Source organism: Mus musculus, chromosome 11 (genome assembly GCF_000001635.26).
Source record: "Mus musculus strain C57BL/6J chromosome 11, GRCm38.p6 C57BL/6J".
NCBI classification, from domain to species: Eukaryota; Metazoa; Chordata; class Mammalia; order Rodentia; family Muridae; genus Mus; species Mus musculus.
The window spans coordinates 95,412,098-95,427,763 of record NC_000077.6 but is presented as its reverse complement, the minus strand read 5'-3'; the positions used below and the strand labels follow the sequence as shown (position 1 = coordinate 95,427,763).

The window sequence follows — 15,666 nt, the reverse complement described above, 5'->3', positions numbered from 1 at the left end:
ACCTCTCAGTATCCCTGAGCACAATGGCTTCGAGGAAAAGCACTTGTGACTGAGTTTTGAGCTCAACCAGCTTTTTCATGAAACACTACTTTTTCTTGGAAAAAGAACAAACTAGTTATTCAGACATAAATAGATAGCAGAGATTTTCTTGAAAATGAAGTAAGTCTGTCACATTAAGGAAAACAACTGACAGTATTTGTTGCCAATGATAAAATCTGAGCATTTAATTAAAAAAAATTTACAATTTTGAGTAATTGTAGCTGCTTGACAGCTTCCCAACACTGATTTTTTTTTTCATGAAAAGAATGGTGATCATAACTAAAGCGGTTTTTGAAAATGATGTTTTAGACATTTAGAAGATTAGCTGAACTCAGTGAGTCAATAATTTTCCAAATGATCAGTGTCTGAGACTATTGGTAAAATCCATTCAACTGTCCACTTGTTCCAGCTACTCAGGAAGACAGAAGGCTCTCCTGAAAGAGTCTAGAGCCAGCTTGGGCAACACAAGGAGATTCGATCTCTTTAAATAAATAACGTATCCAAATGTAAGACATATCAACATATGTCAATATAACAATTACATCAATATAATTTCAGATCAACAGTGCAAACTAACCTACAAGGAAACTAATGTTTGGTCAGTTTTATTATAATATCAAAGGTATGTGATTGTCTGAAATGGCTATAAAATACCTCTCCCTTTTCTAACTGTCCTTTGAGACTACATTTCCATCCTGTATTTCAACAAAAATAATCTATCACATCAGATTGCATATAGAAGCAAAGAACCAGGAACATGGCTCAGCTGGTAAAAGTACTTGGCAGGAAGCCCTGACAACCCTGAGTTTGATCTCTTGAATCCATGGTTTGTTTGGTTTTTTTTAAACAACAACGACAAAAACCCAAAAAACAAAACAAACAAACAAAAAAAGCCCAATGGGTGACAGACATCTGCAATCCTAGCACTGAGATGGTGGGAGACGGGAGAATCTCCCTGTAGACTCACTCACAGGCTCTGAAGCTGACTAAACTGAAGTATGCAATACTGCAGAAACAAATAGGCTCTTCCTCAAAAACAAGGTAGAAGGCAAGAAATGACTTCTGAAAGTTATCCTCTGATCCTTACATACTCACAGTAGCACATATGTGCTCATTCATATTCTCTCTCTCTCTCTCTCTCTGGCACCTGCGTGTGTGTGTGTGTGTGTGTGTGTGTGTGTGTGTGTGTGTGTACAATAATAAAAGGATATAGAATGCTAGGAGTGCTCACACCTTTCATCCCAGGACTTAGGAGGCAGAGGCAGGCAGATCTGGTCTACATAGTAAGTTCCAAGACAGCCACAGATAAGTAAAAAGATTGTCTCAAAAAGAAACATGCTTTTAATCCCAGCACTCAAGAGGCAGAGACAGGTATGTCTCTGTGAGTTAGAGGCTAGCTTGGTCTACAGAGTAAGTTCCAGAACAGCCAGAGCTAAATAGAGAAACCCTGTCTTGAAAAATTAAACAAACAAGAATATAGAACCAGATATAAAAATTTAGTATCTATCTTCTATTAAGGTAGACATTAAAGGGACTTAAAACCAAACTTACTAATTTTTCAAGTTTTTTGTTTATTTGGTTGGTTGATTTTGTTTTTTCAAGACAGAGTTTCTCTATATAGCCCTGGATATCCTGAAACTCACTCTGCAGACCAGGCAGGCCTTGAACTCACAGAGATCTGCTTTCCTCTTGCCTACCAAGTGCTGGGATTAAAGGTATGTACCACCACTTGGCTCATTTTTTTTTCTTTTAAATACTACTTAGTTTAATACACGATGAGGACTTCAGTTTGTTTGAGATAGAGTCTCACTATATAGCCCTGGCTGGCTTAGAACTTACTGCAAAGACCAAGCTGACCTCAAATTCAAGAGATCCACCTGCTTGCTTGAGTACTGGGATTAAAGTGACATGACTTTATTTTTAAAGTTAAAAAATAATTCTTAAAACATTTTTCTTGACATTTTCTTTTTAAATATATTTTCTTTATTTTAATATATGTATTTAGTGTGTGCATGCCATGGCATACAAAGTAAAGGTTAGAGGACAACCTGTAGGAGTCAATTCTCTTCTTCCACCGTGGTGGTGGCAAGCACCTTTACCTGCTGAGCCATCTCTCCAACCCTGTATCCTAAGTTCTAATTTAGTAGTGACCAATAGATACAACCCACATTTTAAAAACAAACAAGAAACCCTCAAGACACTAAGAATTTTAAGATTGTAAGGAGTCTTAAGATTCATCATTACTCAAAGAAAATTTGTCTCTAATTCCAGCCCCCCCCTTCTATTTATATCAAACTTCCCCTTCCCCATAAACAACTGGAGTTGAACCTGGGGCACATATGTGGCCCATGGGAAATCAAGCCTTGGCCTGACCAAATCAGATATCCCTTAGGAATCTGAATCAAGCTTCATGGAAACTGAAGTTTATTTATAGAGCACCAGAGTCTACCAGTTCTTACTGCTGAAGTCCATGCAACTGTTTTCGTTCCAGGACTTTCTGAAATCTATCTGTTTGGTTTTTGTTGTGCTATACAGCTTCTATATATCTTTTTGATAATCTCTTTGTTTAAGTAGGTCCCATTTCCTTATTATTAGGGTTTTAACTACTGGGCAGGGTGGCTCACACTTGTAATCCCAGCATTTAGGAAGTTGAGTCAGGAGGATTGCCACAAATTGGAAGCCAGTCTGAGATAAACTGAGATCATGTCTTAAAAATAACAACAGAGAGAGAGAGAGAGAGGGAGAGAGAGAGAGAGATATCTTTAATACCATCAAGTTCAATACCAATGCCAATACCAAAACTGTTTTATTGGTGTTTTGTTTTTTTGGTTTGGTTTGGTTTGGTTTGGTTTTTGGTGCGGTCATTATTTTTATATAGAGATAAGATCTTCATGTGGAAAGTGACCTGTTATGATTGTATAAAAACACCAATAAAAACTGGGCGGTGGTGGCACATGCCTTTAATCCCAGCACACCGGGGGCAGAGACAGGAGGATGTCTGAGTTTGAGGCCAGCCTGGTCTACAAAGTGAGTTCCAGGACAGCCAGGGCTATACAGAGAAACCCTGTCTCCAAAAAGCCAAAAACCAACAAAAAAATTTTTAAAAAAAATTGTACCAACCAACAAAACAGGGTTTTTTCAAGGAGCTTGATGAACATAAAAAGGAGACATTGAGCCTTGCTTGTCAGACAAGAACAATTACTGTAAGTCTCTGCTAAGGAAAGCAGTACAGTAATAGCACAAGAAGGCCAGCCAGCCAATGGCACAGAACAAGACAGGCCAGACAGCCAATGGCACAGAGCAAGACAGGCCAGACAGCCAATGGCACATAAAGAGACTAGAGAGAAAACCCTCATATACACAGACAAACACAGATGACATTTTAACAAGAGTAGGAAACAGCTGGATTATCCAAAACAGGAGTCACGGAGTTCTCCTCATGGAAAAGTAGATCCATGGTTTAAGGCTTTCTTATAGAAAAAAGCTTAATCGTTCCCACATTGAATATCAAAATAAATTGACAGTAGAGAACTATATGTAAAAAAAGCAAAACTATAAGCACATATGAGAAAATAAGACTTAATTATTACCCTAATATAAGAGAATTCCTTCTGTAAAGCAAGCACATACAGAGAGAACAGAACAAGACAAAACAAACAAACAAAACCAGGTATAGTAGCATATGACTTCAAGCCTGGCACTAGGGAAGCAGAGAAAGCACAAGTTTGAAGCCAGAGTAGGTTATACAAACATCAAAAGGACAACAAAATAGGTCTGACATAGTTTATCCTGGTCATGAAGACTCACACTTGTATTCTAGACTCTAAGACTTAAGAGACTGAGGAAGGAGATCATGAGTTTCAAGCCAGCCCAGCTACAGAGTGAAACTCAGTCCCCAAAACAAAGGGGACTGGAGAGCTGGCTCAGCAGTTAAAAGCACATATTACTCTTCCAGAGAACCAGAATTCAGTTCCCACATCATGTGGTTCAAAACCACCAGCAGCTCCAGCTCCAAGGGATCTGACGCCCTCTTGTGGTCCGAATGGCCACCCACATACTCATAGCACACAGACACAGACACATAAACAAACAGAAAAACATAATGAACCTTTTAAAAATTAAAGATAAATAAAATAAAACTTACAACTCAACTTCAATAAAAGATAAAGCTAAAAAAAGAATTCAACAACACCCGTTAGGATGCCAGTACCAAAAAGAAAAAAAAGTGTTGGTAAGGATGTGGAGAACTTGGAACGTCTGTGTTGATAGGAATATAAAATGGTACAGGCACCATGAAAAATGGAACGAAGGATCTTGAAAAAAACATCAAAAATAGAATTACCACATGATCTAGGAATTCTAACTCTAGATCTATACACTAAAGAATTGAAAGCAATATTTTAAAGAGAAGTTTGTATACCTATTATTCACAACATTTTTAAGTTAGATTCCGGAAATCAACATAACAATGCCAGGCAAAGGGGCTGGAGAAATAAACAGCTCAGTTGCTAAGAGCACTGGTTGCTCTTCCAGAGACCCGAGTTTGGGTCACAGCACCCAATGGCAACCTATAACTACCTGTCATTTCTTCTCCAAGTGATTCAATGATTCAATATCCTCTTCTGGCCTCTGTGGACACATGTGCATGTGTGCACGCACACACACGCACATGCACGCACACACACACACACACACACACGTAGGCAAACACTCAAACATAAACTAAAAATAAATCTTTTTAATAAAAGAGTTCTTTGTTTTTTTTTTTAAAGGCTGGGCATGACTCAGGCTTATAATCCCAGTGCTAGGAAGACAGTTAAAAGCATCCTAGGGGAAGCTTGCTGGCCAATCTACACCAATTGTTAAGCTCCAGCTCCAGGCCAATAAGAGACATGCCTCAAAGAACTTGGTCAGTGTTCCTGGAATGATTCCCAAAGTTGCCCTCTGGCCTTTACACACATACATATACACAAGAAATGATTTTGTATAACTGGGTGATGGTATGTGAGTAGCATTATTCTTTATACTTTTCTACATATTTAAAGTAGATCATATTTAAGATTATTATTTTGGGCAGTGAATATGAGTGCATGTGGAGGCAAAGGTCACCGTCAGGTGTCTTCTTCAGTCATTTTCCCTTGTGTTTTGAGACAGGCTCTTTCACTGAACCTGGAGTTCACTGATTTGGCTAGACTGTCAAGCCCCAGGAATACTCCTGTCTCTGCCTCCTGGCACTGGAATTATGGGTATGAGGTACCATGCTGGCTTTTTATGGGTTCTAGAGATCTCAATTCAATTTACCAACTGAGTTCTCTCTAGCCCCTACTTTGTGTGTTTTTAAAGATTTATTTATGTATGTGAATGCACTGTCTCTCTTCAGACACACCAGAAAAAGGCATCAAATCCCATATAGATGGTTTTAAGCCACCAGGTGGTTGCTGAGAATTGAACTCAGGACCTCTAGAAGAGCAGTCGGTGCTCTCCAGCCCCCTCTTTTTGTGTTCTTAAGGCAGGATCTCACTGTGTGGCCCTGTCTGCTCTGGATCACCACACATAGATCAGACTGTCCTTGAATAGAACTGCCTCTACCATCCAAGTACTGGATATACAGGTGTGCACCAGTACAGCCAACTTACAATTTAAAACTTAAGGCCAGCAGTACAAATGACGTTCAACATTGAAAAGCTTATTTTTATTTATAGCAAACTTCTACATGGCTGCCTTTTTATAAATATCAGGTAAAAAAATATATACATCTCAATTTAGGGAGATAAATAATTACAAGTGCATTTTTCCTCTTACAAATACAAAAGCAGATCTGCAGACAGGAGAAATTAGAACTTTTTTGAAAAAAATGTGTAAGCCCTCTCCAAGGTAGCTGGTGATGGCAGGAAAATTTATGCCAACAGCTTCTTAGGACAGTCAAGAGTAATGGTGATTGTATCAAGGAAGACTTACTATATGTTAATATCTACTCTTGTGATCTGTACCCAGCTCCCATAAAGCTGCATGGCTAGCTTTGCTATATACAGAGAACACGCTTGCAGCTTCTGGCCAAGTCTATGAAAATCTACCACATCTAAGAGATGGCTCAGTTGGTAAAAGCCCTTGCTGTCAAGCCTGATAACCTGAGCGTCATCCCTGAGACCCACGTGGTAGAAAGAGACAACCAACTCTTGGAAATTATACTGTGACCTTCACACATGCCCGGTGGTACACATGTAACCTGAAATGCACATGTTTACACACACACACATACAAAATAAATGAATAAATAAATAAATTCAGAAATACATAAAATATTGACTATAGTAATAAGAATAACGGCCCAGATGTTCCTTCAAAACTCTAATTTTAAAGTATTTTCCTGTAATGGGAGCTTTATAAATACAAAAGTGAAAGAAGGAACTGGATCCAATTTATTAGCAAATATGTCCACAGAGCCTTGCTGAGTAATTTTACCATGCCTGAAAACAAACACAAGAAACAGGTGTGCTTCCTCAAATACACAAGCAGAATGCAATGTGGAGCCAGTATTGTTATGAAACCAGACTGAGAATAAATAACCTTATAAATATGACAAGATGGTAAAGAGAACTTGGGAATTGGATTTCAGATAGGTATCAGAATATTGTTATTGTCTGGCTCTGAGTAACATAAAATTATTCAAAGTCTCCCAGCATAGGAAACATCTCTTTTTTTTTTTTTTTTTTTTTTTTTTTTTTTTTAAAGATTTATTTATTTATTATATGTAAGTACACTGTAGCTGTCCTCAGACACTCCAGAAGAGGGCGTCAGATCTTGTTACAGATGGTTTGAGCCACCATGTGGTTGCTGGGATTTGAACTCTGGACCTTCGGAAGAGCAGTCGGGTGCTCTTACCCACTGAGCCATCTCACCAGCCCAGGAAACATCTCATTAAACATTTTTTACTAAGGCAAGAATTAGTCTAGATCCTAGGACCAGCTACAAATTAGCCTTCATTAGTGTGACAGAGTTGCAAAAAGCACTCAGATGAGCAGACATTTTTCCTAAGTCTACAGTACACAGTATCACAGGGTGCAGCAATGTTCCAGACCCTGAGTTAAGACAGCTGGGAATCAGAGGTCATGGTTTGGCTGAAAAATTTCCCTAATTAAGAACAATTTGTCTTGCTCCTTTTTAAAAGATGAAAATCTAATGATAATGAAAAATATGCTGTAACAGCAGAATCTTACATAACATTCATGTAGAGAAATATACGTGGACATTTTAAAAGGAATGCTTTAACTGAGGAGAAGGAAAGCAAAGCAAATATTCACGCACATCCCCACAAAGACCTCTTTTTACTTTTTTATTTTTTTTGGTTTTTCGAGACAGGGTTTCTCTGTGTAGCCCTGGCTGTCCTGGAACTCACTTTGTAGACCAGGCTGGCCTCGAACTCAGAAATCCACCTGCCTCTGCCTCCCGAGTGCTGGGATTAAAGGCGTGCGCCACCACGCCCGGCGACCTCTTTTATATAACGCTAGAACAGCACATGCTCCACAAAGCTGGGCGACAAACTCCCTATGTAGCTATTGGATGCCTTACACTTCTGTTCCTCCTGCTCTGAGCTCCCAAGTGCTTGGCTCATAGGTGTGGGCCAGCAGCCCAGTTTAGGTGGTGCTAGGAATCTCATCCAGGGCTTCCTACATGCTAGGTAAGTACTCTAAGAACTGAGCTACATCCCAGCCCTCATTTCCTTATATTTCACCCCAGAAAAAAAGTGACATTGCAACATTGCCCTAGGGGAGGGAACCTCCAATATTTTCTATAGCCAACTTTATGTTCATGTGGGATATAGCAATTCTTTCACTTGGGACACTACCTATCTTCACAAAGAATATTCAAGACAAAGAAGTTGTGAGTTCTAAGATCTAGATCCTAGCAATGCCAGCAGCACAGAGAATCAAACACTAGGTATACAGAGTTAAATAAAGGCAACTTTGTTTTTCATAACTTAGCTGCAGAGCCCCATAAAGGGAATAAACAACCTAATTTACTAAAAGAGAAACTGCAGAAAGGTAAAGTGTGGGGCTAGAGAGATGGCTCATTGGCTAAGAACACTGGCTGCTCCTCTAGAGGACCCAGGTTCAAGTCCCAGCACCCACATAGCAGTTCATAACTGTTCAGATTTCTTCTTCTAGCCTCCAAGGGTTCACACAGTGCACAGATATACATACAGGCCAAACACCATACACATAAAATAAAAATAGGGTTAAAATTTTTAAAATAAGAAAGAAAGAAAGAAAGAAAGGTAAAGTAAGGACTGCACATGTGGGACAGAAAAAATACAGCCAAAAACTTCTTGTGCCAGAAAGCAAGGATGCACTCATATTGCTGAGCTGAGAGGACTCCAGAGGCAAAATAGAGAACATCTTGTGCATCGTAAAAAACGTTGTAACTGTTGGTAAGACACAATACATTAAAAGCCATGTGTGCAAGATGATACTAACAGAAAAAAAAGCAACTATTCATTTGCTACCAGTCAAGATGACAGCTTGAGCTACGGGGATAACCCAAGGTAGAGTGCTTACTTGCCTCTCATGTTCCAGGCATTAAATAAATCCCCAGAACTGTTGTTTGTCAGTAGCCTTTCTAAACTGCCTATTAATTATTATACCACCTCCTTATTCAGAAAATATTGAATGGAAAGAAAGATTCACCTCAACCTTTTGTTGTAGAAACTATAATTTCCTCCTAACTGATAAGGGAAAGTTTTATAGAAAATAAAAAACTAGCCAAAGGAAAAGAATGGCAGAATGTTTTAAATCACCATTTTACAACTACTTAATTGAGAAAGGGAAGGCCATCACATTAGGAAAGAGGCTACTAGGAAAGTAACAGTAGCCAGAATGGGACCATTCTAAAGACTATCTGCTAGTTATAGAAGGAAGAAATTTCATTGAAAAGTCTGAGCTTCATCACCTTAAAACATACAACTAGCCGGGCAGTGGTGGCGCATGCCTTTAATCCCAGCACTTGGGAGGCAGAGGCAGGCAGATCTCTGAGTTCGAGGTCAGCCTGGTCTACAAAGTGAGTTGCTACACAGAGAAACCCTGTCTTAAAAAAAAAAAAAAAAAGAGCAAATTACTAAAACCAAGAAAATAATCAGGAAATTCTAAGAGGTGATGTACACTAGAACACAGATGGCCTGGCCTGGCTGCTTCAAAACACAAAAGCCACTAATCCTGAGTAGCTTCAAACAGTTCTGAAACCAGAGATGTGTTTGAAGGGGAAAAAGACAAACAATGGTAGGTACAGGGGTACTCACCTTTGATCCCAGAACTTGAGGGGCAGAGGCAGGTGGCTGTCTATGAATTTGAGGCCAGCTTGGTCTACAAAGTAAACTTTAGGCCAGCCAGGGCTACACCTTGTCTCAAAATATAAAATAAAATTTAAAATTACTCAAATTGCCTTGTCACAAACACTGTAAGAACAACTGAGTAAAACAATGTATTTCATCTAAAGGTTGGAATATATCTGAAATATAGAAAAGTTTGAACATTATACATCCTAACATGTATAGCACGTATACTTTTTATAATACAGCAAGTGTGAACAATTAAAGTGGTAGACAGAAGGATAATAACTGTACATTTCTACTTTTCTGTATGTTTGAACGTTCAATAGTTGAAGAAAAACAAACACACACCTCAGCACACACTTCCTCCAGAAAGCCCTCCCAAACTAACTCTCTTTCAGTCCTTTGTCACTCCTCTCAGGTCTTCTCAGAGTAGAAGACGGGCATAGTATTATTTACTTTTATTTTATGACTTCTATTTCACATAGTCAGTACATCTGGTAAGATCACAATCTCCTTCAGGTACAGACATCTCTTCGTTCATTCATTCATTCTTTCTTTTGGGGGAGACTGGCTCTGGGAGGGGTGCGGGGTCTCACTATAAAGTTCTGGCTGGCCTTAAACCCACATCCATCTGCCTGCCTCTGCCTCTTGAGTACTGGGATTAAAGGTGTGCTCCACCATACCCAGCCTTTTCTCTTTCTTTACAGCTCATAATAAGGCATTCTGCAGTCAGAAGACTGCTAAGGCCAACATTCTGGTGGAGAAAAGAGACACTTATCTTAGCCACTGAGTTACCTTTTCAACTCAACAAAAAGCAGCTCACTTGCCTTTGCTCAAAGCTACCAAAATGATATCGCAAAAAACGTTACATAAGCTTTTGGAGTTCCACACAAAGAAACTAGAACTGAAAGTGAAGAGGAGAACCCTAGGATCCAGGTCTCATAGGCCTTCCTAGAACTGCCCTGAGTCTGCTGTAACACAGCGTATGTCTTTGTTCCTACGGCATCACTCTTTCATGAAAGAGTACCTCTAAGACTCCTGACTTACAAAACGGTGACAGTCTGTCCACAACTCCTTGGTGTAAGGAAATTTATGAAACTATATAATGAACTTAAAATTTCAGAGAAAACACTATAAGATTTTTAAATTATGAAAGTGTAGAGTAGGAAACACACAGACGAGCTGTTGGCAATAATATAAATTCATACACCTCTGTAGAAAACAACTCAACAATACTGCCAACATTCAAAATGCATACACCCATTGATCTGGTACATTCGCCAAAAAAATCTAATCCAATAGACACCAGAACACATAAAAAAATGAACTGTGGCTTTGAAACCCTAATGCTTACTAAATTTGTTGAACAACGGCATATCATATACAGTACAACCCTTGTCACTTAAGAGATACTACACATACTATATGAAATGATCACCAAGGTAAATTGAAAAAATAAAAATATACAAAGTGTCTAATCATTTGTGGAAAACAGAAACCAAAGGATCTGTCTGCGTCTGTGCTGTGCTGTGTGGACTGACGCTGGGAGGAGGAGCTGCTGCCTTTGAGAAGGTAAACTTGACAGACAGGAGAACCATGGAAGGGTTTGCATTCTCACTGTGGAGCTTTTGGTTTTTTTTTGTTTTTTTTTTTTGGTTTTTTGATTTTTTTTTGGTTTTTTTTTTTAAACATTTGTATTTCCTTTTATTTCTAAACAAATTTCTGTACCAATCTGAATGAATGAACAACTTATCTTAATCCTAAAAGCATCCCAAGCTTTTGCACCGTGGAAAAACTTAAATAAGGCTTTCAGTGAATTCAGAGATAAAGCATTTCCAGATAAGAACAAAGCATCCAAATGAAGAAAGCTTACAGAGAAGACAGACAGGGATTACCTCATTAGCTTCCCTTCTAGATTTTACAACAGCCTGATCCAGGCAAGGACGTACACCTCATAAAGTTCTTCCCACTACCATACTAGCCTCTGCAATAACTTTTTTAAGAGGTGTAGTCACCAAAATACCAAAAGGATGCCAAGTGCCCTGATCCTAAATGTGGAGTTGACACAGTAACTTATACTACTGGGGATGTTGAGGGCTGAGGGTAGGGGTGGGAGACTGAGGATCCAGCTCTTTCCCAGCACAGGATGATGTATGTGCCCCTGCCCCCAACCCCTGTGCTGCTCTGTGTCATCCTCTGGATCCAAGTGCAACATGGCAACTGGAAACAGCACAATAGACAGACAACTGAACCACATAAAGCCCAGTTAAATGAGGAAGTGAGAAGTGTTCATACACTTTCAAGACCAAGAACATGAGGTTCTAGGGATAAAATGCCAACCAAAATTATGTCTTGTGAGAATACCAAAGAAAGAACACAAAGGAAAAGGAATTTCAAAACAAGGCTGATTCATGTCCCACTCCCAAGAGTATGAGACATTAGGTTAGCCAGACAACTGAAAAACAAAAGATGCCCCTCCCTTTTCCATTCTCTCCACCCAACAACAAGTTAGCTATTCATTTCAATACAATTCAGCAAACTTTTTGCTAGTAGAAAGTGTTTATCTTTGGGACCAAATGTATACCTGGCACTAGGGAGGCAGAGGTAAGCAGATCTCTGTGAATACAGTCTTGAGACCAGCATGGTCTTCATAGGGAATTCCATGCCAGTCATGGCTACATAACAACTTGACTATATCAAAAACAAATAAAACATCTTTTTCCCTACATGGTAGAGCTAAGACAAAGTTTCTAAGAGGGATGGCACAGCACCAAACTAAAGAACCAACTGCAGTCTGTCAGCTAAAACTCTGGGACCTAAGTCACTGGAATATTTTTGTAAAGTTCCTCATTTTAATTTTTTGGAACTTGCCAATATGAAAGAATTAGTGCTCAAATTATTTGAAACTAATACTTCTGGACAAGTTGTTCAATTGTTTCTGATTACCCCTGTTTCCATATTGTCACAGAATGTACAACTAAACTGTACAACTAAATGTATAACTAAACTGAAACGCTATGGAAGAACTTACACACACACACACAATGAACCAAAAAGGTCCCACTAAGTAAAAGGGCTGAAATGAAGCTACTGATTGACAGCTTGATTTCTGTTTTGTTGTTACCTCAAGTCTGTGTGTGGCACTTATCCCTTCCTTAGCTACTCTGTAAAGGCAACTCAGAATTTTACTAAAGAGAAATTCCCACCTTAGTTTCTTTTTTAATGGACCTTTTAACAAATCCTTTTTAACAAGACTATCAAAATCCCCTGCCAGAATAACGAGTTGGACTTACTCCTAAACTTAGGGGAAGTTTGTAGTAAGGTTTCAGCATGACGACGGGAGTGGTGGAAAGGGAAGTAATACTAGAAGTAGAAGTAGCAGTTAAGTTTCAAAAAGAAGGGTCAGCGTGGGACACGTTGGCTCTAGGAGGCGTTGGTAGCCTGGGAGTCTCTAGGGCAACACCAGATGCAAATAGTGCTTTGTCCTTAAATCCCTCGCATAATTTAAATTCTCCCTCTCGGATCGGAGCGACAAGCTCACTATTGGGTGGCAAGTCTAGCGAAGAAGGCGGGCTCGTGGTCAAGGGGCTCTTTATCCCGCAGGTCCCTGCAAAACAGCAATGCGCATGCGTCCTGAAGCAGCGACCAGGCACCCGGAGCTCCTTCACATTCGAGCATGCGCAGTTCCCCATCTCGCCGCAGGCGACAGCTCACTATTTGGCAAGGGGGATGGGGTTGGGGATATGATGGTGAGGGAGGCAGGAGGCAGGGGGCGCGTTTGTGTTTCCAGAATGCTTGAGGTAGGAAGAACGGACGGCTGACTAGGCTCTGGCTTCCTCGGGCCAGGAAACCAACATAGGAAATGGGGCAGAGAATAGTACATTAGGAAAAGTGTGTGTTGTGGGGGAGGGTTTAGTCACTTCTCAAGGAAAAACCCCGCACCCCAACAGGCCAACCCCTTCTTCGACTCTTGACACACACATACACACACTCACCTGAGAACGGCGGCGACAGCTGCTGGTCCCTGTCCCCCTGCGCTCGCCTCATACTGCCCGCAACATCCGGGACCTGCGGGACCGCCGATACACAAATACACTCTTGGAGCGCGCACACACATACAAACACATACACACACATACACACACACACATACACACATACACACACACACACCACACACACACACACACCACACACACACACACCACACACACACACACACACACACATACACACACACACACACACACATACACACCGACACACACCGGCCTGGGCGTCCTGTCGTCAGCACGTCGACGCAGCGAGCGCGTACCCGCCGGGCCCCACCCCGCGCGGCCTCCTCCCCCCAGCTTCCCGCCCCGCCCCACCCCGCCTCGCCCCGCCCCGTCCTGCCCCGCCCCACCCCGTCCCGCTCAAGACTCTCCAGCTCCTCCTCTTTTAAGACTCCGCCTACCTTCCCTAGTGCGCAAGCGTCGCGAGGTGGTGCCAGGGCCCGGGAATTTGGGCGGAAGGCGGAGCCAGAGTGGAAAGAGGCGGGAACTCGGAGGGGGTCGCGTGCAGCGCGCAGAAGTTCGCGCTGAGGTGCGAGGCCAGAATGGAGGAAGGAAGCTGAGATCCAGGGACCGGGTGGGTGGAGCAGCAACAGGCATTTCGCAACTGAAACCTAGTTGTGCAGTTTGTGGATTACCGATGACTTAGCTCTTACTTTCTTTTTTAGGCAACTCTCAGCTAAAATACTTTTTAAAGAACTTTTAACATGTGTTTTAGTTTGTTTTATTTTTTGAAATAGGGTCTTGCTCTATAGGATTGGTTGACCTAGCACTCTCTTTGTTGACAGGCTGGCCTTAAATTCATAGAGATCCATGTCCAATAAGCCTAGCCTGCAAATGCTAACATTTATAAGGTACTTTGCTAGAGTACTGTGAGGCACACCTTTAACCCCAGAACTCGGGAGGCAGAGGCAGGAGAAGCTCTGTGAATTTAAGGCCAGCTTGGTCTACTTACTGAGTTCACAGTCAGCTAGAATTACAAGGTGATACCGCGTCTTGAAAACTAAATAAATTAGCATTTGACAACAATAACCAAAGAGCTGTTCTTTCTGGGAAAGGCAGAAGGGGTGTGTGTGTGTGTGTGTGTGTGTGTGAGAGAGAGAGAGAGAGAGAGAGAGAGAGAGAGAGAGAGAGAGAGAGACCCAATGGAGAGGAAGCTGATTCTGTGACAATTCCTTGGCTAAGCCATCCGGGTCCCCAGTCTGTCTCATGTCTTAGCTCCCATGGACCAAAAGTGATTCTGGAGTTGGGTAGAATTGTCTCAGAGCATCTTGGCCCTGGAAGAAAACAGTCATCTTTGTGTTACATTCTTCGATTACCTTAAACTTAAAAGAAAATATTTTATTACTGAATCAAGCTCTCAAAAGCAAAAGCAGACTGCCTCTTGCATACACATATCAAGCACACACCTAGCTCTGAGAGATCAACCCAGTGACCCTGTGGGTCATGAGGTAACAGGGTTGCAGCCTAATTGAGAGCTGCTTCCTGGCACCCTACTGCTTTCCAGGCCTTGGGACAGTCTCCAGGAGACTCTGCTCCTATCTCTTGCCACATGCTCCTTGGCACCCAGTGGCTGGTGAGCCTGTTCAGCAGGGAAGGCTGGCAGCCCAGGAACCAAGCCACTGGGTTTGGAAAGAACCCCGACAGTGCCGGGAGGCTTTCCACTTTCAAGTATAGAAGCAGACCCCGTAATCCCCATATGAAATATCCTAGGAATTATAAGCAAAACCTTCCAAACCCTTGGGGCCTTACACAACCTAGATTCTAGATGAAATTGCTCTTATTGGTTTTTTTTTTCTCTGCTTTATTTTGAGGGTTTGGGGTTTTGAGATGATCTCACACAGTCCAGGCTGACCCCCCCCCCCCCCCACACACACACACACACAGCTCACTACGTAACAGAGGCTGGCTTTGAGCTCCTGATCTTATGCCTCTACCTTCTGAGTACTAAGACTGAAAGGGTGTTCCACTCTGCCCAACCAAAATGGTTTATTTACGAACTGGAGAGCCCAGATTCTCTACTGATGTGGTCCGTGTGCTTGGCTCTAAAGCAGAAAGAGCTCTTGACACCTGAGGCAGATTCTTGAAACTTTTCAATTAGATTTCATTTACTGTCACTATCAACAAACCCTCCTCTCTTGAGCTGAAGCCAGAGAGGTGTTGGCTCCTTGTAAAAATTATGGCTGTCCCGTGGGTAACTCAGTAACCAGTTACAAATCACTAGCCCTTGGTGACACCGTGGCTGTTTAG

The 15,666-nt window shown here is 41.4% G+C and overlaps 1 protein-coding gene across 2 annotated transcripts in view; it reads right to left on the bottom strand.

Moving 5' to 3' along the window:
• The window catches only part of Spop (speckle-type BTB/POZ protein), a 79,328-nt gene extending 65,647 nt beyond the window's left edge, over positions 1–13,681 (bottom strand). The window contains exons 1-2 of one of the 2 annotated variants that reach the window (NM_025287.2): positions 13,633–13,681; positions 13,360–13,432 (exon numbers count right to left, since the gene is read on the bottom strand). The gene's annotated coding sequence lies outside the window, so the exon portion shown is untranslated. Of the gene's footprint in view, positions 1–13,359 lie in introns of both variants that reach the window. The other variant, NM_001359107.1, reaches the window with a different exon arrangement.
• Between the last annotated feature and the right edge of the window lie 1,985 nt (positions 13,682–15,666).